General features: G+C 40.1%; 1 protein-coding gene across 5 annotated transcripts in view; it reads left to right on the top strand.

Annotated features, from left to right (window-relative positions):
- Positions 1 to 26,041, top strand: part of LOC106958666 (serine/threonine-protein phosphatase 2B catalytic subunit alpha isoform) — a 105,095-nt gene that overhangs the window by 9,116 nt on the left and 69,938 nt on the right. The window lies entirely within an intron of this gene.

The following is a 26,041-nucleotide window of genomic DNA, read 5'->3' as shown; positions in this document are numbered from 1 at the left end:
TTAGTGCAATCGTGTTCACACAAACATTCGGGCACGCATGTGTGCACACGGGTCACTTCAAAGCGAACGAGAACGTGGAAATCTTATACTAGAAAACTTTTTTTTTAAATTTATTTATTTTTTTAAATCTGTTGCTTATTTTAAGGAAGATTTGTGAGACGAATGCATCCGATTAATAGTGATGAACTGATTTAGTAATCGATTAATTGTTAACTGAAGTGTGCGGACTCAAACGAGGAGTTTGTGTCGAGAACAACTTAGTCAGAGAAGTCATTAAGCTAAAACTGTACAAAAAATGAAACATTTTGCATTTAAGATATAAAAAAGACCTCTGTCTGTAATTATGTTTTACTCAAGTGGCATCATTTTAGCTTCACGTCATTCAAATTCTGTAATAAATATTTAAAAAATCTCCTATTGAGCGCGTTTTGCTATCCAATAATTAATTGGTTAAACCAAAAAATATTCAGCAGGTTATTGATGTTAAGTCAAGCAGAAAGTATTTATTTAGCTACAAATGCATCGTTTACGATGAATCATGAAGCGTTCACTAAATAAATGTTACGTTACTGCATTTTAGGCAATAATATGTGTTTTTTTTCTTTAAAAATTAACTGAATTATTTGTCTCTTTTAACATTGTATAAATTGGTGTAGGTGGTTAAATGAAAAATCTGCAGAATGGGCCAGCTTTTAAATCCAATGATCAATCATTAGTTAATGCAGCCCTAATGTTTTGGCCAATTTCTAAAGTGTAGTTCATGTAAACCTATTTAAAAACTAACTTCTCATATGGATCATGTGTCTTTCCACATCAAATTGGAGCATCGTCGCAATAGTTTGGATATTAACTGTATGCTGACATTTATTTAACTCCACAGGTTCATACATCCTGCCACACATTGAGACGTAAAAGGGGCATTCCCCCTTATTAGACCTCAGAGTTGACTCTGTGGATTGGGACAGGCCCCTGCACGCCGCCGTGTACCAGACGCAAACACAGACACACTCCTGCATCGTGGGCAAAATGAGTAAGGCTGTTTGCGGGCTGCCTATAAATGGTGGATTAGTAGACTGAGAAAAGCCACTGCACAGGAAGAGACGGCTTTGCAGCAGAATAATGTACGGTATCTGTCGGTAGCTGTCTGCTCACACGGCCTCTGAGATGTGCAGGATGCGGGACGATACCATCTAGATTTCCGTTTACAAAATGCAACTTTTGGACATTAAAGCGAAACCTTGACCAGAAACGGGAGCAAATCATATTCTAGATCACCGCACTGGAACAAATCCCACACATTAGCGCCTGATTTTTCTCGTCTCGTTCAACGTGGCACTCTCGTTACTTATTTCTCTTTCCCTCTTCTGCGCCTGTTTGATAAAGCCAGTCGGCGACTGTAGCCCGATCTCACAGAGAAGTCCCAGTTGTCTTCAGGGCATCGCTTTGCTTTCCACTGTCAGTTTGTTTTGGCGGGAGTTTGGCTTTGGCACATTGCTTCTGAGCACGATCAGCCAACATGGCAGCATCAGCAACGTGCATTCAGACATGCAACCCCCCCGCCCCCAAAGTTGTTTCTGGCACCCGACGAGCTATAGTATTTAAAAGCCAGTTGGACGTCATCCAGTGACGGATTCGCTGTGTTTGACTTGATATCGGGGAAGTGAATCGTATCAAGTGTCTTGTACTTTCCTGATGTTTTATGCGATAACTCAGCAGCTGACTTAAAGGCAATGTAAAGCTGAACTGGTCTGCCGTTCTGCACTATAATGTGCATTACTCTAATCAGTTTGAGCCTCTTAGTGTTTCTTTTCTTCCCTCCTACTCCCTTTTAGCTCATATGTTGTTTTTTTTTTAACACATTTAAATTCTTAAGAAAGCCGTTTTAAAGCTGTTTTGACCAGCATTGTGTAATCTTTTAATGTGGTATTTAACGTATAGTTTCCCAGGCTTTCTAAAACGCATTTTTTAAATTAAATATAAGCTTTGGCTCCTTCTCCATCCACCCTCCCCCCACCCCACTCATTTTGGGTTGGTTTATCTCAGCAACTGGATAGAATAGCTTCTCAGAAGAAGAAAATTATTGGCAAATTATTGGTAAAATTGCTCTAATAAGCAACACCACTTCTGGTTGTGGCTTTTGGTTGTTTCAGAGAAGACTTGGTGCGAGTGAAGCAGGTCGGAGACAACTTTCCAGAACTGGGTCTGACCTGAAATGATGTGAATCATCAGCTGTTTCCTTTCTCAGCCTGCAGCTGACTGGCATCTTCCCAGATATGATTTAATATCCCACATCTCCCCAGAGATGAAAGTAATTCCCGAAAAGTAGCCCCTCTGCTACAGTTTCTCCCCCTGCAGATGGCCACCACAATAGTTTATTCTTGTTCGCTTGAATATTGAATTACAAATATTAAAATTAGGACCGCACCGATCGTTCAGCTGGCCCCAGTTTCCGATCTTCTGCAAAAGTCTGAAAATCAGCCGCTGTCGCCCGATACTAAAACAAGTTTGTATTGTTTCATGGGTATCATTGAATAGTTTTAGATAAAATAAGACTGGAACAATGAAAGTGTATTGTGAAATTTCAGCAACTGGCTGTATCTGCGCTTCCATCAACCATAAAATTGCGCAAATTGAAATTACAGAACTAAATTCACTTAATAGAAATAGAGTAGCTTCAAAAAACTCACTGTGACAAAGTGGGTTTGACTTTTAGGTTGCAAGAGTCACTTCTTCATCAAACGTGACAAATTCAATGTCAGGAGCGTTACGACTTGGATACGCCATATAAAACATTGTTTTTGTGAGCTGTGGAAATAACTAATCCAGAAATGTTTATCCTGCAACCCATCAGCACTGATAGAGAATCACTCACCTCAGCATGCCAAATGCTTGGAGGACTAAACTCACTCATTTGGATGAGTTTAGTCTTAGTATTTTTCAGTTAACATCATTGTTTTATTTTTATTCTGCCTGCAAACATTTTATTGTTTCAAACTGTCGCATGTTGTTGCTTGTGAATTCACCTCACTTACCTGTTCCAGGTACAAAAGGAGAAATTGCTGCCCAACTTCCTGCATTTATAGGTTTCTGGGAAGTGATGTCACAGGAGGCAGCAGAAAACTGAAAAAATGACTGAGTTAACTTTAGGTATTTTGTTAGCATTAGTTTTTATTTATGTTTAGTGTAAAAATAAAATGGCTCGACTGCTTACTCGTAAGATTTAAGGCTCCAGTTGTGTCTGGGTGTCTTGAAGGTATTTAAGTAGAACAAGGCAGTAGTTCATAATTTTTCTGTATTTTTCTAAACACTTTTGGTCACATTCTTCATTGAAAACTGCAATGGAGACTTTTGTTTTTTTTTTGCATCATGCCAGTTTGTATATAGCAGCAAAGCTCTTTTTTGTAGGCACTGGCCTCTTTGAACAACGTGGCTCTGGCTCCACCAACAACGTCACAAAGTTAATCAAAAGTTGAGTTTGCCATATGAATGTGTTGAATCTGTTGCTCTTCTGTAAAATCACCAACTATTACTTCCCCAAAACGCTCCTTGCATAACCTCTCTGAAGTATAAGAAGCTCGTTTTAATGCTTTATCATGTGAACAAGCTAGTTCACTTGTGATTTCAGTTGCCTTTCTTATTTAATGGAAACACTGCAAATGTAAAACTGTGTTCTTTGTACATTAGTATAATGCCAAAAAAAGCTTTGCACATGTCGCGTTAACAAAATTTACCAGCCGATAAATTGTCCCAGAAGTTATTGCGATAAATGATAATATTGTTGTTTTCAGACCATTTTTAATTAATATAATGGTAATGGCATAATAATGCAATAACTCATCCCAAAAGATCAATGAACTTTAAATTCTAATGAACATTTTAACACTGGGGCTGGAACTCATTTAAAACATCCATAATAAATAAACAAAAACAACAAATGATACGAATCATGAAGTCTCTGTAAAGAAATTTGTTCTGCAGAAAAAAACTTTTATCATCCAGTTTTTGGCAGAAAAAGAGAAAAACGATAAATCATGCAAATGGAAATTACGGATTTTGTTTTAATTTATCATGCGATTAATTGATTTGTTGTTTATTGTGACAGACTTGTATGCAGCTAGTGTCAATTATTTAAAATAATTTGAATCGGTAGGTCAGGCTTCTTAAAGATCCACCAGAAAACCACAATAAGTGCACCTCTAGTTAAAATTTAGACTTTTCTCTACAACAAAAATCATTATTTTAACATTGATGTAGTCAGAAGAATGCAATTCTGTTTTCTGCATCTTTTCTTGAGGTATATTTCACCTTTTTAGTGAACCCTGTGGATAAACTTGGGACTCCTTTAACCACTTTCTGCTGTGTGTTGGATTCTCTTTCGTCACACGGCATTTAAATTCATTGTCACACTCTGCTGTGAAAGGCAAAAGGCTATTCTCAGGCTCCTCATGGAGCCTTTTTTATTACTGCAGATTATATTTATTGCTTAAAATAAACAAGTTTAATTGGAGTAAGCCCTTTCAACAGATGGGTAAATAAGCAGATTATGTGGCATGAGGTTTTCCTGTGTCCGTCCGCCGTTCGTCCCCGGTGAGTGAAGTTTTATTTCTGGGAGAGTTTCCTTTCAGGTGTTGTCAGAATACGGGCTAAAATAGCCAGCGTGAGGCCGAGATAGGGAGAGACTTCAGCTATACAAATACAGCTGGGGGTGAGCCGAGGCCCCAAGGTTTATTTGCACACATTCACATGCGTTAATTATAGCCCACCTGGCTGAAAATTAACCCTCTTATTGTACGCGGTGGTAAATTTGGCGACTGGTTATCTTAGTTTATTGCCGGAGGAAAAGAGCTGTCATTGGACGGTCTATAATTGACCTGACAGGATGTTTAGAGTTTGTGTGATCAGACCTGACAGTCCTGGATGTTTGCTGTCCACGTGGATGTATTAATGACAATCTACGGCTATTTTAGGTCATATTTTTCTGCCTGCGACTAAAGCGGAGAGGTGCAAACAGGCGTTAATGTTTGCCTCAGAGCCGATGATGGGACTCCTCTCCCTCCTTCGTGGGGAGGTGAGGGAGTGCGACTCGCTCGGAGTGGCCCATGGAGGAGTCGTGACTGTGGGGCTCTGTGTGCGCGTGTCTGGGGTAGACTGCCATTAAATTACTTTTTTCCTGAGAGGATAATTGGGGCAAGCTTGTTTGATCTTGCTTGTTTATGTTTAACTGCAGAAAGTTGGTTTGCATTCTGGAATATTGGCCTCCGCAATCACCAATCTAAAGTCTACAGCGTGCCTCTGTTTGCCAGATCAGAGATGGGATTGTGTCCTTTGGCTCGGATTGATTCATCGACGTACAGCCTTACATTACAGTGACCAATCGGCTGAGCTTTAATGTCACCCCATTTCCTGATGGACCGCTGAGAGTGCATCCTACTGCATCTTTTCGTTGGTAAATGGACCAGGCGTTTAACGACGGTTGCATTATTGATTGTAAACAGAACGGTCCTCTGCTGGTTGTGGTCAACATACAGCGGCCTGCAGAAGTATTCAGACCTCTTAAACTCTTAACACATTTTGTAATGGTACGCACTTCAAGGCGTTTTATGTGAAAGGCCAACATAAAGTAAAGCATAAATGTAAAGTTGGAGGACATTATACACTTACTTCAGCACTTGGACGTATGTCCACATCCACTCAGTCCTCTCTGCTTTAATACTCCTATGTAAGATCCAGCACAATATTATCGGCCAATATTGGTTGTAAAATTTAATATCGGACTTTGGTCATTCTGTCAAAATAACTCACAAACATAAAAGGAGTTTTTATTTGACAAACCAGTGACAATGATGCCTGCAGCACAGCACAACATCAGATTTGCACTGTTTGAGTGTCTTAGAGAGTAAATGTCATGAATAAATGTGACATTAAACATAATGCTAGTTGAAAGTGTTACATCATTTTAGCCTCCTTTTTAGCTTTTGCATTTGGTAGCAGGCTAAATTGACCAAAATAATGTATTTTAATTCCAGTAGAAAGACTATTTTTTCTCTACTGTGGAAGAGTAGAGTGCATTACTGAAAATCTGTATTTTCAGTAAGTAGGTGTAGGAAAAAAATATTGGTATCGGTGATTGGCACATCAGATATCAACCAAAACTCCAATATTGTGCACCCCTAAGTACAACTAACAGCTTCTAGAAGTCCATATAAGTATGAATCCAGCTGTTCTGCGAAGGGTCCAATTTGTAAGAGAACATTGCTGAACAAACGGCATCATAAAGATGTAGAGACATTTAAACCAGAGTTAGGTTATGAATAAATACAGTGGACCCTGGTATTTGTGGGGGTTTACCACCCAAGTAGCCTGGAAATATCAAATCCCTCTCTAAAAACATTTATAGCAGCCTATTTTAATAGTTCACACATTAAATATGCCTCAATATGGATTAATATGTACTATCTGAGAAGATAACATCTTTCTACATTTCTACATCTCTTGGGGAACAGCCAGTCAGCACCAGAGAAAAGGATTGGCTGAATTGCAACCTAATAGCATGTCAAGTAGCATTATGTCTAGATATTATTTCCTTTACAATATTTTGGATACATTCTACAACAAAATGTGTGACCAGTTTGGAGTTGCATTAAAAATTACGTCCTCAAATAGGTGAATCTGAAAAGAAAGTCTTTGTCAACACCTAAAACGTGATGTTCACAGATTTTCCATCCAATCTGACTGAAGTTTAGTTATTTTGCAAAGAAGAATGGACAAAAACATCTGTCTCTATGTGCAACACTATTAATACTATAACTGTAACAGAGCAAAAAGTAAAAATGTCAAAGGGAACAATAATTTTGATTAGAATTAGAATATCTTGCGATGACTATCCCTCAGTTTAGGACAAGATGTCCGAAGAATGTGACTGCTAAGATCAGACAAAACCTTTAGGCCTATGAAATATTGCGAATCCAAAGATGTTCCTCAGAAATGAATAGCTGCTCTATTCTTGGTACGGATTCAGCTCTTTCAGAGGGAAGGCCATGCCCTTATTTCACCTAAAATTCCTGGGACAGCACCTTCAGAGATTGAATGTTTATTACACAAACAGAACGGCAGATGTGCCCACGACGGTTTCTGTGTGCACAACACATGCAGCGTATTTAAAGCGCCTTTAAAAGAAATTCCTACTCCTAACTACACTTTGTCAACCAAGTATTTAATGTATTTTATTGAGATTTTGTCCAATACAGCAGCTCAAAGTAGTGAATAATTATTTTTATGTATGTTAAGTTATAAATAATCGAGAAGTTCGTGACAGTATGTCATTACACGTGTCGGAAAAAGTTCAAGGTTCTTAAAAAGACAGCCAATTTCAAGGCATCGGACATGGCTACGATGCAAAGTCAAATTTATTGTATGAGATGGTTCAATCCCTCCAGTTTATTGTGATTCCGCGATCGCAGAAATTCACAGAAAATCAACAGATCCCCACTTTGTTTTGTGCTGTTGCATAATTGTAGGTATATTGCAAATTTTTTTGGCAAAAATGGATTAAAGCATTTGGTTTAAGTGGCTAACTCCCACAGTGTTTCTTACTTCTACTATACTGCAGACTCAGCCTTACTTGATGTTAAGTTAAAGTCCCTGATCAATATGGGGAATAACAAAAAACAACCTATTTAAATTATTTAAAAATTTGACTTTTTTTTCCCTCATATTCTTTCTTTTACATGTAGCTTTTGGAAGGGGTTTTAATGAGGAAAAAGTGTCAGATTTCTCTAAAGTAGCAGCTCAAAATCTGTGAGTTTGATTGCAAATAATCACAAAAACAATCACGAAATCCTGGGGCGACTCTTAGTTGATTGTGGTATAGAAATGGCAGCACTGCTCCTGAATATGGCTGTTCCCTGAACAATATGAACAAGTTCAATAGGAACAAGTTGAAGGTACAGAGCTTCACTTATATTCAGTGAGTTTGTGAAAACTGCTAGATGAATTTTAGTCAAAATACTGACTCCACTATGCCGGGTAAATGGTATCATCGACTGTCTGCAAAGTGATACCCTCTTCATCTTTTCATGTTAGTTTACTTATGGATTTAACCCTGCACCTTTAAGATCCATTGAACCGAGAGAGAAGGTAGTTTTATTCTTGTAGTGAAAGCAAAATGTGTTTTGACTGATTTTAGCCCAAATCAAACATTACTTTTCTACTCTAGACTCCATCCAGTCTATGGCAGGTTTTATATAACACATTTCTACACCTACATGCATGATTTTGCTGCCTATCACACTCCTGCCAGCTCGGTTGTCTTTTCCTATATCATACAAACTAAATGGTGGTCTACTCTCAGAGAAACTGCGGCTCAGTTACTGGAGTTTTTTTCCTCCTGCATCCATGTCAGGCAGTCTGAAGAGTACTTAGGGGAGCAATGTCTTTGACAGGCTCTCTACCGAGGCTCGACACTTACCTCTGTCAGCCTAAAGTGGAGACATACTGTACCAGACCAGCTTTTTTCCCCCTCACATTCACTCAGAAGTTTTCTCTGCCTGTGTTTCAGCTTCTCTTGCTTCTGTCTTTACATGTTTTTCTTTTATTTTTTTTACTTTTCTTTCTCCCTTTTCTTTCAACCACATCTGCAGTCCTCCGCACGGCGTCATTCATTCAGCGTTTCTTTCCCTTTGAGCGGCGTCTTGGCCGGGCGGTGTTGTAAGATCACGTCTCCCTGTATAGAATGTAATCGGACCCCCCTCCTCTCTCTGGAGGAATGTGACGGGCCTTGAGGACGTCCAAATCGAGGTACAAATCAGCTGGCCGCCTCAGCAGACAGCCCGAGTCATTTCAGGCCGAGGCTTTGAGAGCTGTTTGAAGACTAAAATCAGCTCTTTATTTCGGTATGCTGGACTCAATTCACAGCTATATTTAATCCGAAACACCCCACAGAGGTAGTGACGTGAGAACAGTCGTGAGCTGCATTAAACATTTGTTGAGTTTTCTTTGCTTTTTAGCCAGCAGTTAAAAAGGGCAGCCCAACCAGATGGCGTATGCAGCACAGAGCTGGGCAGCTCTGCTTCTTTAAAAAGCCTGTTTGCATTTGTTAAAAGTAAATATAGTGTGGCTGTCATGGGATCTAGATAACGTAAACACCCTTCATATGCAGCGGTGTGTTTTGTCACTACTATACGCGAACTGCGCAATTATTCAGCAGCTCCTTTGTGTAATGCACGCAGTAGGAATGCAGCGAAAGAATTTGGAAATACTGACTAATCGCATCTCTGGTCTCCAAGATTTGCATGCGCAGCCAGTGAAGTGCAGCTTGAAAAGAGTCGAGATTTCCCCCAGGCATTCAAGCTGTCAAGTGGACTGAGCTTACTCGCTGACCTGTCCTCAACACATGAACCCTTTGCCGCTCAGGGATCGGGGCAAGCCCCTCGGCTGCTCGACCCGCGCAGTTCAGCCACTTCCCGGAGTCTTTTGAACACTCTGGTGCTCTCGTATCTGTCCGGATTGCGACCGTGGAGAAGGCTTTGGAGTGTGATGCCTTAACTGCCTTTAATCTCACGGCTGCTAGTAAAGCCCGGACAGATGGTGCCTTCAGCATAATACCCCGCTTGTGAATTTTGAGAGTGCTTTCTCTGCAATATGGAGGTCTGGCTTGCAGCAGAGAGGGATGATTTACTTAGCAGTCGCTTCTTGTCCTGAAAGGTTGCACGATAAAGGCGACCTCAGGGGGGGGGTTGTCGGCTTTTCCTGTTGTACAAAGCTCATCTGGAGAAACGGGGCGGTGAGACCAGAAATGTGTTTGAGGTTTGTGCTGACTCAGAATTCCTATGGTCTGTTGAGAAGCAATTCCTTTGTTGCCCACCCTTTCGCTTGTGTTGTTTTTTGCTTTCCCGTCTTGGCAGCCGGGTACCCCTGCTGGCACGAGAAGCAACCACACCCCCGCAGTCATGGCCCAGAAACAGAGCTGTGCTTTAGAGATGGGTGTGGGGAAGGGGAAGAGAGCTCTTTGGGGGCCTTGTTGTCCTGGCAAGAGGTGGGAGGAGGCGGCTGACTGCGCCATCCCACTGCCTAGCCACCTGTCCTCTGCAAAGCTACAGTCACTGGGCCAAAGATGCAAACTCGGAGTCCTTGCTACAAGGGATTCACGGAGAAACGCGCAGTGACTTTCAGCTTGTTTGTGTCCCAGGAGTGACTGGACAGTTAGAAACGCAACAATTTGATATTTGGAGATGTTGCATTAGACGTAGAACAAGAAACGCTTTGAAGCAACTGCCTGGGTTTTGACTTCTTACCCGTTTCTGTTGGAAAACTGCAATCAATTATAATCATTTTACCTTATTTTACACCAACTGCAGTCTGACTCAGCAGCGTTATAAGGCGACTCGCATCGTCTTTATCGTATAGTCGTTAAGGAAACATCAGCATACAACGATTTTGATTACAGTTAACTCACATTTTCTCACTCTTCTGTCTTTTTCATCACCACAATGTCCCCTCACCGTTGTCCCAAAGCTTCAGCACCTTTTCTTTAAGACCCATATCAGGTGTGGGTATGAAGGTAATCGTTATGTTCATAATGCATTGCTAGCAAAATTATTATAGCTCACCATTATTGGTGAGCTAATACTAATAGCTCACCAATTGGTGAGCTAATACTAATAGCTCACCAATAATGAGCTATTATTATTGCTAATAATAATGTCAATAATTGAGATATCTCAATCTCTATGTTGAGGTTTGGATATCGTGCAACTCCATTTGTAAAAATGGCGATTGAGAGTCGGCCTCAGCTTTCTAATCCATGCATTAACTCTTTAGAAAACATGCCTTCTTTTATGTGCAGCCTGTTGCTTTGTTACTGCATGCAGGAATGCCACTTCATCCATGTGATGTGGCTATTCCTGTACAGTCAGGAGGGCTTGCCCCAGTCCACAGATCGTTGTGATAGTCAGCAGCACTCTGTCCATTTTGAAGTGGAGCAGGTAAATCTTCCGAGCCGGGACGAGTCGGCGTGGGTGGGTTAATTAACGATGAGGAGTGCTATCCACAGTTCATACCCTGTTTTATTTGGGTCAACCTCAGGTCTGTCATGCTCCCTTTACCGAGCGCTGCTGCAAATATAGACTGGCCTCAACCCTTCTGTATGTGTCTAGTAATTGCATTCTAGAAATGCCAACATCACGGCTGCCAAGGAGCCCTCCTTGGGAGGTGCGATCACGCCTGTTCAGGCATATTATCTCAGAAGCAAGCTGTGAATGACTACAGAAAACACTGAAGTCGCTCGGAGTTTCTGGAACGTGACGCCGTTTTTCCTCCTTGTTTACGTTCCGTGATGTGAGCGGGGATTTCTAATCTATGCTTCTTTGATCATCACTCGTTGGGAATTTTAAACAAAGCAACAATTTACACAATGTCTGAAAATGGGTAGAATACAGATTTTTTTTCTCTCCTTGAACTTTCAAAAGTTTGATCATGTTGAAACCTCAAACTTTAAAGTATTTTTTTGAGGATTTTATCCAATCGAGCAACAGAAATGTGTGAATAATTACAAAGTAGTAGAGAAATTACACATGATTCTCAATTCTTTCAAATAAAAATTTAAAATACTTTAAGAATTACCTTGAGCTGCAGGAAGAGGTGTTTTGAGTTATGCTTCTACTGCCTTTGCACAGCTAGAAATTGAGATTTTGCCCATTTTTCTTTTAAAAACAGCTGAATCTCAGTCAGATTGGACGGACATCATGTGTGAACATTAGTTTTTAAGTGTTTCCATTGATTCTTATCCATCTAAGCTGCAGGTGACCAAACTTTTTGTCACAGGGCCCAAAATCATCAGGTCAAAATAACTGGAGGGCCAAAACAGTCTTCTGTTGCCCTTTCAACAAAAAAGTAAGTATGCTATACTTTAAACAGATAAAGTAGTCCTATTTGTTGTTGGAAAGGGATGAGTAAATTATTGAAAACTATTACAAACTGTGTTAATAAACTAAACTTGGACATTCTTGTATCATTTAAAACCTTTAAATGGATCGATCCAGCCAGATCTGCAGTACCGTAAGTCCGCCACAGTTGGCGCTATCTGAAAAATCCCAACGGTTTATAAAAGGGGAGACGTTGCGCTTTCCAGCCAATATCGCGTTACTACGGTAATTTCATCCCTGTCATAGCAGGGGGGGGAAATGAATCTGAGGGGCGCTCTCTTAATAGACGGTAAATTGCTAAAATAACTTCTAGATATTGAAAGCTCCAGTTGTGATGGAGAAATGGGCAAATATACACATTTACTCACAGGACATTTAAAGAACTGCATGCAATTAAAATAAGCACAATTATCCATTAATATCTATTTAAGTTTAGGACATAAAGGGTTATTAATAATCTGTTTTGATTGTCAAGTTACCAACGTTGAAGGTTGTGGGTTAAAACCCCAGCCTGGTGTCTTTCTGCATGGAGTTTGTATGCTCTGGGTTTTCTCTGGGTACTCCGACTTCCTCTCACAGTCGAAAACCATGACCGTTGGGTCTAAATTACCCATAAGTGCCGGTGTGTGTGTGTCTGTATGTCTTGTTGTTTAGCATCCCCCTCCATCCAGGGTTTTCCCTGCCTCTCACCTGACGGATGGATCTTAATCTAACACTACATTTTGTGAAGCATAATATAACATTTCCCTATTTTATCCAAGACACCTGGAACAAATGTTTTCAAGAAGCCAAATTTTATTTTCCCTGCTCTCCCCCGAGGCCTACATGCTGTATGAGATATGAGGTTTTAAATATTTAAAAGGGGGGCTGGAAAGTCTGCTTCAGCGTGACTCTAGATGGTTAACTACCGCAAGCAGCGAGGCAGATGGAAATATATTTAGCTGCAGCTTCGAGAAAACAAAACCAGGTGCAAAATGTAATATTTTTTTAGTGAGCGAACACCCGACAAACATTTCAAAGCTCTCGTGCAGATGTTCCTGTCAAGCTGCCTGCTTTAATTCCGCTGGAATACAGAATTATATTTTGACTCGCCTGACATGTTATCATTATGGTATTTAGTTTCACATGCTTTTGAAGTCAAGATTTCTGACTGTGTCACTGCAGCCCTTACCCCAGCTGAACTGCATGCCGCGGATCTGTGTCATGTCCAGCCACCCGACAGCATGTCAGCGCTCACGCACAGAACAAGCCACCGACAAGAAGAAGGCTTTGTGTGCGAGCTGCCGGTGCGCTTGCAGGGCTCTCCAGGGCTAGTGGGGACATATGGTCTCGATAGACTTGTGTCGTCAGTCCTTCCTAACACAAGCGCCAGTTGACAGCATGATTGAGAGTGGTTGAAGCTCCACACAAAGGTGGTTCTGTACAGTACAAGGCTGGGTTTTGGACCCAACTTGAATCCAAGCAGACCTTCTTCAATAGCGTGAGCTTTATGTCTTACCAACTGGGGAAGTAATGGAGTCGTAGCTCAGGGCGAATTTGGCACAAATCAAAGACGGCGGATCCGTTTGATCTAAAAACGATTCTTTAAGATGTTGTGTTTTGAGGATCGTATGGATTTTCATTCTTGGAACCGGTTTGTGGTCGCACACTTTGGCTACTTTCACACAGCAGGTCTTGATGCTCAGTTTTGTTTTTAAGGTTTTCTTGGCTCTAGCGACCTTTATTTGAAAGCAGTTTGACAAGAAACAGGGTAATCAGAGAAGGCAAAGACATGCAGGAAATGTCACCAGGCCGGGAATCGAACCTGCGACCTCCGGCGCGAGGACTAAGGCCTCAATACGTGGGTCGTGCTTTGCCTCTGCGCCACCACAGCACCCTTGATTCTCAGTTTCAATTTTTTATTTTTTGCAGTCGTTCTTACTGACCACAATCAGACGTGTGTGAACATTTTACATCCCCAAAGCGATCCGCACGCGCTGCAGAAGAACGCTGACGTCACACAGGAGAGGTAATGGAGGGATTTTAAAGTTTCTTGGCAATGCGTGGCCATGTTGCCAGAAGATCATAACAACCCAAAGGAAGATAATAAAAGGAAAGAGCAATTAATAGCAATTACTTTTTTGTGGAGAATTGGTGCAGAATTATGAGGCATGGCTGACAACAATTACATAGATGACTATTAAATGTGACATGACTGTAAGTTAGGATACATATCTGAGTTACTACCCCATGTGGAAGTAGCGCAGATCTTTTTTTTTTGTTTCTTTTTTTGTGGGTGAGAAGATTGGAATCGGGCCGTGCAGACTTCCATGACGTAGTCAGATATGAATCGCATTTAGGTAAAAAATTTGGATTTGAATGTAACCTCTCACCAGCAGACTTCTGGTTTCCTTGAAACTATAATTAACAGTGAAAAAAAAAATAAAGATTTTTGTTCTGTCTGGAAAAATGGCTGGTGACTGGATTTTTATCTGTAATTTTAATTCAACCCAAAACAAGAGAGGAAAAAAATCTGGGTTTTTTTAAAAATATTTTTTTCCATCAGTGATAAAGTGAAAATTGGCTGAATTTGAAGTATTTTTTCAGTGATTAAATCCTGTTTCATTTTGTTAACAAAACTTATAGATTCATGCTTTAAAATATCAACAACAATCGATGCTGGTCATCATATCACCCTGCTACTTCATAGTCTGTTACCCCAACACTGTTATTACCAGCAGTACTTGATGAACACGTAATAATAATTTACACTAAATATGTTGAACATTTAGAAAGTTAATGACTGCATGAATAAGCATTTGTTCTTGACAACCAGCAGATTGTAATTACGGTCTGTCCTCATGTAGAGCTGCCATGATTAAAAGTCTTTGATGGGTTTGGGGTCTTTGGAGAGACGTCAATTAGAGACAATTACATACAAGTCTTTGAAAGTATTCATTAAAATTTGGAAAGTCCAATGTTGCAATGGACGCCAGTGCATGGAGCGGTTAAAGGCATGTTTATAGATGCAGTTTGAATTGCAATAATTCTTTTTCTTTCTTTTTTTTTTTTTTTTTTGGACACACTGAAAAGATTTTCCCTTTAGTGTGGTGTAAATAATTATCACATAATAAACTTTTAAAGAGATAAATCTATCTTTAGATTGATAACATTGCAAAAATTGTATAAAGCTGCAGTTTTGTTGAAGCTCAAAACAAAAGTTGCACATCACAGAGATTTATATACCATATTTTCCGGACTATAGAGTGCACCTTACTATAAACCCCACCCACAAAGTAAAAAAAAAAAAAAAAACTGGAAACGTACATATATAAGCTGCTGGTATCTCCGCCGCTCTCGGTTTTTCCACAAGGATGCAGTGGAGGGCTGTTAATCTGCTATTAAGGACGCGGCCCTCCGTCACCAACGCCGAACCATGGATTCGTTCACGCTGAGTTTATGTGCAACGAGCGGCTCTATGTGCAGCCAGATCGATGGCCTTCAACTTAAAAGCTGCATCATATGGACTTCTACATGTTGTTTCCATGATGAGGAGGTATGAGTTTGGAGAAATTTCTCCATCGTGCCTGCTGCTAGCATGTGCTTGTTCTAAATGAAAATTAGCGCTTTCTTCTTTGATTTCCAATTGTGACTTCCAATGATTTACTTCCTGCTAAAGCGCCCCCTGGTGGTTGAAGAAAAATCCACAGAAAAGCAGCGCCGAGCTACAAGCCGCTTGGTTCAAAGCGTAGGGGAAAAGTAGCGACTTATAGTCAGAAAAATACGGTAATTCAAACTTTGTCCAACTTTTTATATTTTCGAAAGGAAGAAAAATATGTGGAATGTTGCCACAAATGGGTTTTGCTGTTAATGTTAAATGTTTCACCATAAACTCGTCCTTCAGATAAGATTACCTAGTAGTGTCAGGACCCTAAAAGACAAATGAAGTAATTAACATTTTGCAGCGGCTCTCTTATTTGCTTTCCTTGTCATTAAAGTGATCTTTAAGGCAAGGTGCACAACACTGGGGGCCATGCAGATAAGCTGCAGTGACATTATCTCTGCACTGTGTGCCACAGGTTACCAACAGCCTGCATACAGCTGAACACGGCGCTGTAGCGCTCCATCTTCCTGATCCTTTCAGCCTCGTCCATTGTTCCGTCTCCGCCATGCTCCAAAGCTGATTACAGCGCCTCCTCTAATGAAAGCTAATCCTGTGACACGGTATTGTGAAGGAAGAGGAGGAGGGACGGGAGGGGTGCAGGATTGAGTGGGGAATATCTTCTTCAAGACCTGTCAGAGCAGCTTTTGCAAAAAACACCGCCAGAGTGGTAACGTCTCAGCAGCCGTGGAAATCCATGAGGAGTTTTAGGCCATTTTTCTCCTCCGTTCTGATCTTCTGTCAGTTTAACTTAGCTTCACGAAAATCAGTCTGTTGGCAGAAGGTCGCATCTTCAAACCCATCATGCTCTGCATGCCTGCCTTGAGTTTCAGTGGTGTAGGGAAAAAGAAACAGCACTCCAGCATTGCCTTCTTATGCATTTGACATCGTACCATGCATAATTTATACACCAGGTAAGGGATGGATAGGCAACACTCTTTGCTGGGCGATAAATTGCCCCAGACGTTACTGCGATAAATGATAAAGGTGTTAATGAGAGTAATTTCTCAAAGATCAATAAACTTTAAATTCCATTAAACACTTAACACTGGAACTGGAAGACATTTCAAATATCCAGAATAAGTAACAAAGCAACAGAAATGGCAAATAAAATGGATTATGTGAATTTCAGTGGCTTTACAGATCGTTTTAACTCCCACATGTGGATAAATAATTTTAGTTGCGAGTTTCAAAATTGTTTTTTCTCAAGTCAAACCCCCCCCAAAATAAAATAAAATAAAAAGTCAAACCTGGGTAATTCTGCAGTGACTCTTAAAAAGACTGAATGGTTAAGCTTTCATATTATTTGTGAAAACACAAACAGGAGGGTATCAGCATTTATTTGGTATAAAGTAAAAAAAAAAACTGCATTAATTACAGTTTTTATGTTTTCCCAGATATCAGGCTGTTTTTAAGGAATCTGTTATGTTTTAAGGTCTGTGGTCGTCTTGGTGTTTACGAGACAAAACGTAACTTCTCTGATTAAAAATACATTTTATTTTTCTTGTTTTATATGTTTCATCTATTGTTTTCATCTAATTATCAAAATTAACAAGCACTAACCAGCATATTCCTCTCTGTGTGTAATTAATATTTTTAAATAGTAATTTTTTATGAGTAGTATTAAAATATATTGTTTTTCATAATTCATTCAGCTGCACTCTTTTGCGATGCAACAAAAAACGTAGCTTCGGACGCGTTTCCTGCGGTCGAGTCATTCTAATTTTGTTGACTAATTGTTCATGTCTCTTCCAGTCACGTCCTTTTTACCCATTTCCTGTAAGCGTCAAATAATTAGTCTGGAAAGCAAAACCATTACGCCGATTGCTCCAACTTACATACATTAGCTCAACGTTCTGCAAGTCACTAAAACCTCAAAGATCCTTTGCAGTCTTGCTTCGTATACAGAAAAAAATGCAACAATGTTTACAGCTTTCCTGTACGCTAGCTTCAATATTTGGACGTGACGTATGCTAAGTTAAAAACATGACTGTGTTGCAAGGATTTATGTAACTGTACTCCGGTACAGAAATGTGACACTTAGAAGAACCATAATGCATTGCCATTTAGTGCTGCCCTTTCTGTTAAGAGGAGCTGCGATAGCTTTTTCTGTTAAACGCTGCTTTTCAGACACTGCGATGGCTGCCATCGGAGCATGACCTATAATTTGCGGTAGACTGTAAGAACTGTAAATCTGAAGGGACATCCCATCGCTGGACTGTGAGTCAGGGTGGGGTGTTATATTGGCAGATGGCTGCTCTTTTTTTTTTTGTTCTTTCTTTTTGCGCACGTCAATTTCGATGCATTTTTATGTCGCTGATTGATCGCCTGACTCACCTGGACCCGCTCCAAATTACTGCAGTCATTTGCCTGGTGTGATTCGGGTCCCCAGCGGCCGCTCACGGAGCCATTGATCTGCAGCGCGCGCACACACACACACACACACACACACACACCAAACGGAAACTCACTGCACGGACATCCCTCAGAAAATACCTCACCAACCCCCACCGCAGCCTACTCCGCCGCCTACTCCCCTCCATCCATCCTCACATGCATAAACATTCATCCATTCCTACATTCTCCCACGTCAGCCTCCCACGCTTCAGCCCTAACCCCGCTAATTACTCAGAGAGGTAGTCAGAATGCTCTCAGAGCCGCAGCGAGTTTCCATCTTCTGCTTCTGCATTTATTATCCGCATTTATCTGCTAAAACCTGTTGAGGCGGAATTGGGACTTTTTTCTTTTTTTTACTTTATCACTCATGCCGTCATTGCGGCCGGCCTTTAAAAAAAAAAACGCGGCTCCGGGCCGTTCCGTCAGATAACCCCAGGATTGTTGTCGGTTATGCTGTTGAGGTATTTAGCACACAGCCCGTCTGTTTTAATAAGCCGCATACCTGCATCACTATCATCGACAGGAAGCTGTGCAAAGACAGATGTTAATGTGGCGAACAGCTGTCGTTGCGCCGGTGTATAATTTAGCCACCAGGTAAGCGGAGGACACACCACGAGAACAAATCCACGCCGAACGCAACGTGCTGGCAGGGACTCGCCGGTGTTTTGATGGATGAAAGATTAAGACTCCACTGCGCTGTTTCCTTGGCAACCCCTTGACTCACTTTTATCTCTCCTGTTTGTTGATGATGATGTAAAAGCTTACATCTCTGCAGCAGATGACGGCGATGGTCAACAGCCTTCAGAGGCACAGAAATGATCTCCTGAAGGCTTTTGACTGGAGTTGTGCTGATCTGAAGGGATCTGGTTTATGTGTCGAGAGAGTCGGGGTCGGTGTGTGAATGGAAAACAACAAAATCTGGCAAAATCAAACAAGGAATAAAGACGCCGTTTGGTTAGTAGCGCTGGAACAATCCAATTAATCTCCTGCAAAACTAAAACTGAAGCATATAATCTTTGATTTCTTGCTTTGCTTCGTCCACAGTAGCTTGTACTGTTTGCCGTGTTATATAGGAGCAACATGTTTACATTCATATTATGTGTGGTGGGAAAAAAACAGGGAGAAATGTAAAGTTTTCAGCTAAATCAAACTAAAGACAAAGAAACTTCCCACAGTTGGATTTCATTACCTCACGATCGTAGCACTGAGTCAGTAACTTTGAGCAAACACTTTGCTTCTGTATTTTTAATCCTTCCTTAGAATGAAACCAATAAGCATATTGAGCATCCTGAATCGTTATATGCAAACTGCAGTAAAGAATAATAATAATAAAAAAAAAGTCAAACTGGGAGCTGTAGCAACGCATCTAGATGCTCTAAAGGTGTACGGTGTGTTCGGGCTTACAGGGCCAGGTTAAAGTTGGACTGACATTTTAGCGTTTTCACAGTTAACATGAATACTTGAGGATGAAATTTCCACTCTGGAACCTGGAAAGAAACAAAACGAAAAACATTTTCGTACTAAAACGTCGTTTCCACGAGGAAGCCAGACGCAACTAACAACTTTCTAGTTTTAGAGAAAACGTTCTGGTGTGGATGTGGCCTTGGGGAAAAAAAAGAAAAGAAGAAAATTATAAGTTTGACGACTTTGTAGCATCAAAATCTCTCTTATTTAAATGAATAAGCTTTGACTCTCTCGCCCATGTCTCTTCTTGGCTACTCCTCAAAGACGGCACGCCATTCATGTAACGTTCACTTCATAAATCGGTAAAATTGCGAGAGGAAAATGCCGAAGATGTTCCAACCTGCAGTCAAAGCAGCAAAGTTTGTTTAAAATAACTGAGACAAAAAAGGTTGGATGAGGACCAGAGTTTATACGAACCCCACACACGATGAGGAGGATGAAGGTAATAAACTCTCCAAAGCTCACTGTGAGAGCGCTGCAGCAACCAGGTCTCCATAATTATCATCTAGTTTAAGCTGTTTATATACATCTTTACCAAGTGAGGTGATGATACTGCAGTGCCTACACGCAGCAGCAAAAGTAAACTTAATCTTCCACTTGTTTGTTTTGAGCTTTTTGAATAAAAGGAGTGAAGAAATTACACCAGTTATGAGCTTTTGGGCTGAATTGTTTTTTTTTAAAAAGCAGCCAAACTACATGTTTTTTTCTGATGCAGAGATGACGTGTGCAGGAATGACGAGCCTCACGTCTTCGTTGGCGTCGCTCTCCTTCCCGTTCCTCTGTCCGTTTCCACAACCACACACACGGATAAAATCAGCAGACTCGGAGCTTATGCTGCGCCTCGTTCAGAACTGGCTTCTGTCCCGACTAATGCAGGCTAAAGAAGTTCATGCCAATTTCTGCTTGACCTTTTTTTTTTTTTTAAATTTGCCTGTGAGCTTTTTGAATCTGCTCCGGCTGAACAGATGTGTCCTCGACGCCCTTTATGTTAATTTAATGCACCTTCATGCAACAGGAAATGGGAGTGTGGGTCCTGGTGATACTTAGTCATGCAAACTTTGTGGCTGCATTGGGGCAGCGACCCAGAAATATGCAAAGATGTGCAGTGAGGATTTCAACCTTAAAAAACAAGATTTATCTAAAAGTGAAGAAGAATAGTACTTTAACAGAAAAGGTCAATCTAACCTGAGATAAATTATCTGATCTTTTATTATATTATACAATTATTTAAATTTAACCTTCATCTCCAGAAGTCAGATCACAGATTATATCAGGTCACTGATTATGCAAAGATGAAGGAATAAAACTTCTTTTAAAATCCCTCAACCTCCACAATATGGCTGATAAAGTTCCTGAATTGGCACCGCGATGGTAAAGCATTCACTCTAATTGGGCTTCAAGCATTATAATTATCCGTTTGATGTTGCTTTAATCTCACTAACTCCTTTTGCACATTTATTAAAGTCTTATGACTTTTTATGATGTTACATGCATTAACTCTGTAAAATAAAAATAAAACTCTTTATGTGTAGGAGATTCCAGCAGTTGGATATATTTCATTGCTTATCTCAACTGTATTTAGTCATTTCTTTTCAGATCTTTAAAAGTCTTGAATATTCCCTGATTTTTTTTTTTCTTAAATTGTTGTTTTCAGCTGCAAAGGATTGACTAAACAGATTTTGATATTTCAAGGATGAAAAATATGCTGATATTGAATGCTAAATATGAGGGACGAGGGCGGGAAGTTAGTAACTATCTAACATATTACATTTTTCTTTTAATCAGCGCCAGAAAAGATGCTTTTTAATCATTTTGTAGTTGTAATTTGAATTAATAGTAAAATGAAACTGAAGGGCTTCAAGATGATAGATTTATACAAATGAAGTCCGTGTGAAAATATGATTTTATAAAACAAATAAATACCAAACGCTGTGACAATTTTCCTACTTCATATTTTTACAAAAATATCATTTTAAGAAATGCGTGTCGATTTTCGATTTTAGTTTTTGTGTGTCTGAGCCAAATGAGGTTAACCTTGAAGTGTAGATGTGTAAATGTTGTTTATGACTTGTACATCCAGCATTTTATTTTCTACTTCAACCTGTAGAATAGTGGCATATTTACACTCTTCCTTCACTTTCAGGCTGTATGACTTGATGTGCAAAGGTCAACAAACCTGCTAGATCTTATAGCGTCTATTCTTTTGTTTATGACACTTTGAGAGTAAAGAATTTTAATTTAGTTTCAACATGGCTCCATATGTGACCTGGAGCTTTTTGCAGATGATTTATTCCCATCTGCATATAAAGTCGTGGCAGGTTCAGGTGCTGCGGCTCGTCCTCGTCAGGGAATAAAGCCATACGATCTCGATCTTTTGCATAATGCATGACGAGTTAATCAGCTACCCACCACCTGAATGCTGTAATACAAAACACAGCTATGCACGCTGCTGCTGCTGCTGCTGCTGCTGCAGCAGCATCAGATTTGAAGTTGTGGTACTTTTTGGGGCACAGCCTGTCCTTTCTTTCCCTGCCGCCCACAGAAGCTCGTGCATTCTGCTAATCCTGTTCTCCTATCCCACTCTAATTCACTACTGTTATGTAATTTAATTAACAAACTCTGGCTGTCAGCGCGGAGAGCTGCACACGCAGCGCTGTACATGCAGCGCGCGCAGAGGGTGGCTCATCACCAAAAGGTGTCTGAACAGAACAAACCATGTGGCTTGATTTTCTGTTGTCGGGTAATCTGATGTTGTTATACGCTCACATTTTCATTTTTCACGTCGAGGTGGCGACGGCAAACCATCGGCGCTACGCGCCACTCGATTTGCACCTTTCATGTCAGTTCTTGCAGAGGTCTTTCCTCTGCTTTTCCTTTGCTCAGGGTAAAACAACAAAAGTTTGCATTTGCATGCTAATGCCTTCTCATGCGGCCAAAATACCTCTGGTATTGTATGCTTTGTATGAAGTGACCTCTGTTTGATTTGTAGTCCAGGGGTCAGCAACCTGCGGCTCCTGAGCTGCATGTGGATCTTGAATGTTTGTTTTAAAACGTGTGGCGCTTTTTGACGGCTCGTGTTGGTTTGGCAGCTCAAGACGTTTGTATCTATTAGCTCTGCTCCTGCAGGGTGTTTACACAATGAGGCTGGGTGGCTCCAGTTGTTTATGTAGCGATAGAACCGGCTGCAGCGATGGGTGTAATATTCTGACTGTATGATAACCTGAAATGAAAATATCAGGCTATTTTGCATCTTTTTTTTTTTTGCCAAAATCTGTAACGGGGGGATCTCAATCAGGAAAAGTGTTGTTTGCAGCGTTTTAATTCCTTGTAAATAGTTTTTCTTACTCACAAATATACATGCACATTTTGTACATTTTTTAAAAGTTATCCTACCCAGTTGCACATTTCTTTGAATCGGAGTACAATGTTTTTAAAATTGATTTATTAATTCTTTTTTTTTAGTTATCTGAATGGCTGTGACGAACCTCAATGAGCCCTCAAACACAAATACTGTTTTTTAAACCTGCCATCTGTAATGCACTTCTTTAGTAGTCATGAAGAAGTGATATATGTCTGTAAACTGCACACAGGAACTGCATTTAGTCATATTTTCAACTGTACTCATACTCTCATTGAACAAACAGAGAAAGTATTTTTTAAAAAGCAATCTCGACAGTATGGACAGTTTTGGGGGTTTTAAACACAATTTAATTGGAATTCAAGAGAAATTTATCACGATCAATAATAAATAATATGATAAATGTCCACCCCCAGCTGTAACTTCTGTTGTTTTGTGTTTATATCTTAATCTAAGTGTATTTCTACTCCATCCTATTTCATTTAGACAAGAACGACACCTTCAAATCTTTTGTGATCTAGAATCGTGATCTCACATTTTGATACATTTTCTCATCAGGATTTCTGTGCACTTTCAATAGAAAACAAATTAACCTTTGATACTATTCAGATCTAGTGATAAGCATCTCCAGATGATCCATCCATCCATGCTTGTCCTTGCAGGGTCTTAGGGTTTTAGTGCCTCTCTACCCTGTAGATCAAATTATGTGAATTTTACTGATTTCTTTTATTTACCAAAAGCGTTTCCCTCTATACCTTCGAATGCCGATGTTGTTTCTTTATATATTTAAAGCTCACCCAGCTGTTATAAAGCCGGGAAGCAGAAGAAGGACGATGATGTGCAGGAACTGCAGACACCTGAACCGTCAGCACGGCCCAGTCTCCCAGTTACACTTCATGTTCTTGGGTAAATGAAACCAGGTGCCCTGAGAGCTCCGCAACAGTATCTCACTTTCTCCAATTAAACCGATCTGTCCAGCACCGCATAACGGCGCGCCTCCTGCTGCTTCGTTCCTCAGAGAAAGGTGTATTAGCTCTGAACTGCAACCAATTTCAACATTTCGAGCTGCCCGTTCTCCCTCCTTCTCTCGACAGTTTCAGCTCGGTGGCTCACCGAGGCGCAGACTTAAAATAAAAAAGAAATTCACACCTCGGAGTCTGCTCTTTTATATTTTTCTCCCACTCGCTGCGTGAACAAAAAAGTCAGCTGCTGATCCGAGGCTTGACAGTAATGACCTTAGACTCATCAAATCGTTCAAATTTGCCATTAAGCAACCGAATGCGAGACGGCACGATGCCGTTAAATAAACTTTAAAGCTTATTTAGCACACCCGCCAGACATCCAGAGGTTTTACTGGTCTTAAACCCTAATGGCTGATGGATGGTTTTAATTTGGAACTCGGAAATTACAATGCTAATCTGAGACAAATTACCGCAGAAAGTTAAATTAGACCCCAGATTTCTTTTTTTTCTCTTTTCTTTTCCTTTCAGCTGCCCAGACCCTCGGTTTTACACTTTTGTCATTTCGCTCTCATGTTAAATTTTAGGCTTTGGTGTAATTTCCTCATTATGTAACCGAAGGGAACAGGGCAATGATGAAATTAATGAAGGTAATGGAGGCAATTTCTGACTCACTCAAGTTTCAGGCAGACAGGAGAGACGGATTTTCTACAAGTTTATTCTTTTGAGGCAGGAATAACTTTGATTTGACAGCCTCCGACCTGATCTTAATCTTTTTCCCTTTGCTCACACTTTCTTTTTTTGTTTGTCCTGAGAGTTTTCTTTAGCACACGACCCAACATTACAATGTGCTACGTAATGCTTTTGGCAGAGGGGTGTTACCCTCGTTAATAAGAGGCCTGGTAGAAATTCCTCAAGAGGAAAATTCACAGAGTCTCCATTGTCACGACTGCAGGAAACAACGGAGCGATCCGTTCACATAAACAGGATTCTACCCTGGCTTTTTGCTGTTGTCAGATATTATTTTAGAATAAGTAATTTAGGAAAGATGTAACGTCTGAAATACAGTGAATGTGACTAAAAGCTGCCCTCTTGTTGGAAACAGTAATCATCTCCAGTCACCTCAACGTTTGCTTGCATTCAGCATGTTGTTGTGCATGTTTCTTTTACTTACTGACAATATTTCTTTATGAAAACTAAAAAAAACATGGATGAAATTTAATCTCTACATAGTCACCCAGAGGGCAACATAATACAAATATAGTAGCAGTGGTAGAAATGGACTTATTTACTTTAGAATAACATGTTTTAGTTCTGCACTGTCTTGCAATCTGATTTTTAGATGCCAGACTAAACTTTCAACTCAGTAATTCGATCAGCTTCCAAGACGAGGCGAGAGCTACAATCTGTTTTCTGGCTCCATATGATTCAGTAATTGAGTTGATAAACCACAGGTGTTTGTACTTTGCATGTTAATCGTGCAAACATTTGTACATTTCACTCTGTAGAGTTTATTTGAACCGTTGCTACTTTTCAAGCAATAAGTGCTGCATTACACAGATGAGTATTCGAAGAGGAATGTCCAGTGTTGGCTTTGTGAAAAAGTCACATTTTGGTCTCATCTGACCAGAAACATTTCTTCCATGGATTTCCTGTGTCCTCTACATGGTTTATGGCAAACCTTAAATAAATTCTCAGCTTTCTAAATAATAAGGACACAGAGAGAAAAGTACAGCATTTTACTGTCCTATTGGATTATCCTATCCACCTAAAGAAAGGGAAATTTATGCTTTTCTGGCATTATTCTGTTGCATAACTGTGATTGTGCTCTTCAGTATGTTGGGTTCTTTAATTGACGCACACAGTTGCAGACGTCATTTGTATTTTTATTTTTTATTTTTTTGCTCCTTTTGCTTCCTTTGCTACTCTTAACGAGTGAGACGGAGAACAGGCACAAGGGAAGGACTACGGCAGGGTGAACATCCACAATTGGCGCCTTTTTAAATATTCAAATATATCCTTGTATTATCACAGTTGGCCAGATTTCTTTTACAGTACGTGAGGTTTTGGGTATTTAAAGCATTTATTATAGATATGTGACATGTAAATTCCTGACACTTGAAGTATTGCTCCCATTTATTTATTTTTTGCTCTGTACTTGTGATATTGTACAGCTCTATTAAAAATAGATATAATGAGCCAATCTTATTGGAAAGTCCAGGTTCTTTTAAAGAAATGTAGATCCCATTTCCACACTTCATCCAGCGGTAGTTTGTTTATTTAAGCTATTTAAGCTATTTAA

This window comes from Poecilia latipinna, unplaced genomic scaffold (genome assembly GCF_001443285.1).
Source record: "Poecilia latipinna isolate Pla-1442-1.1 unplaced genomic scaffold, P_latipinna-1.0 Scaffold1005, whole genome shotgun sequence".
NCBI lineage: Eukaryota > Metazoa > Chordata > Actinopteri > Cyprinodontiformes > Poeciliidae > Poecilia > Poecilia latipinna.
This window is presented reverse-complemented; position numbering and strand designations above follow the sequence as displayed.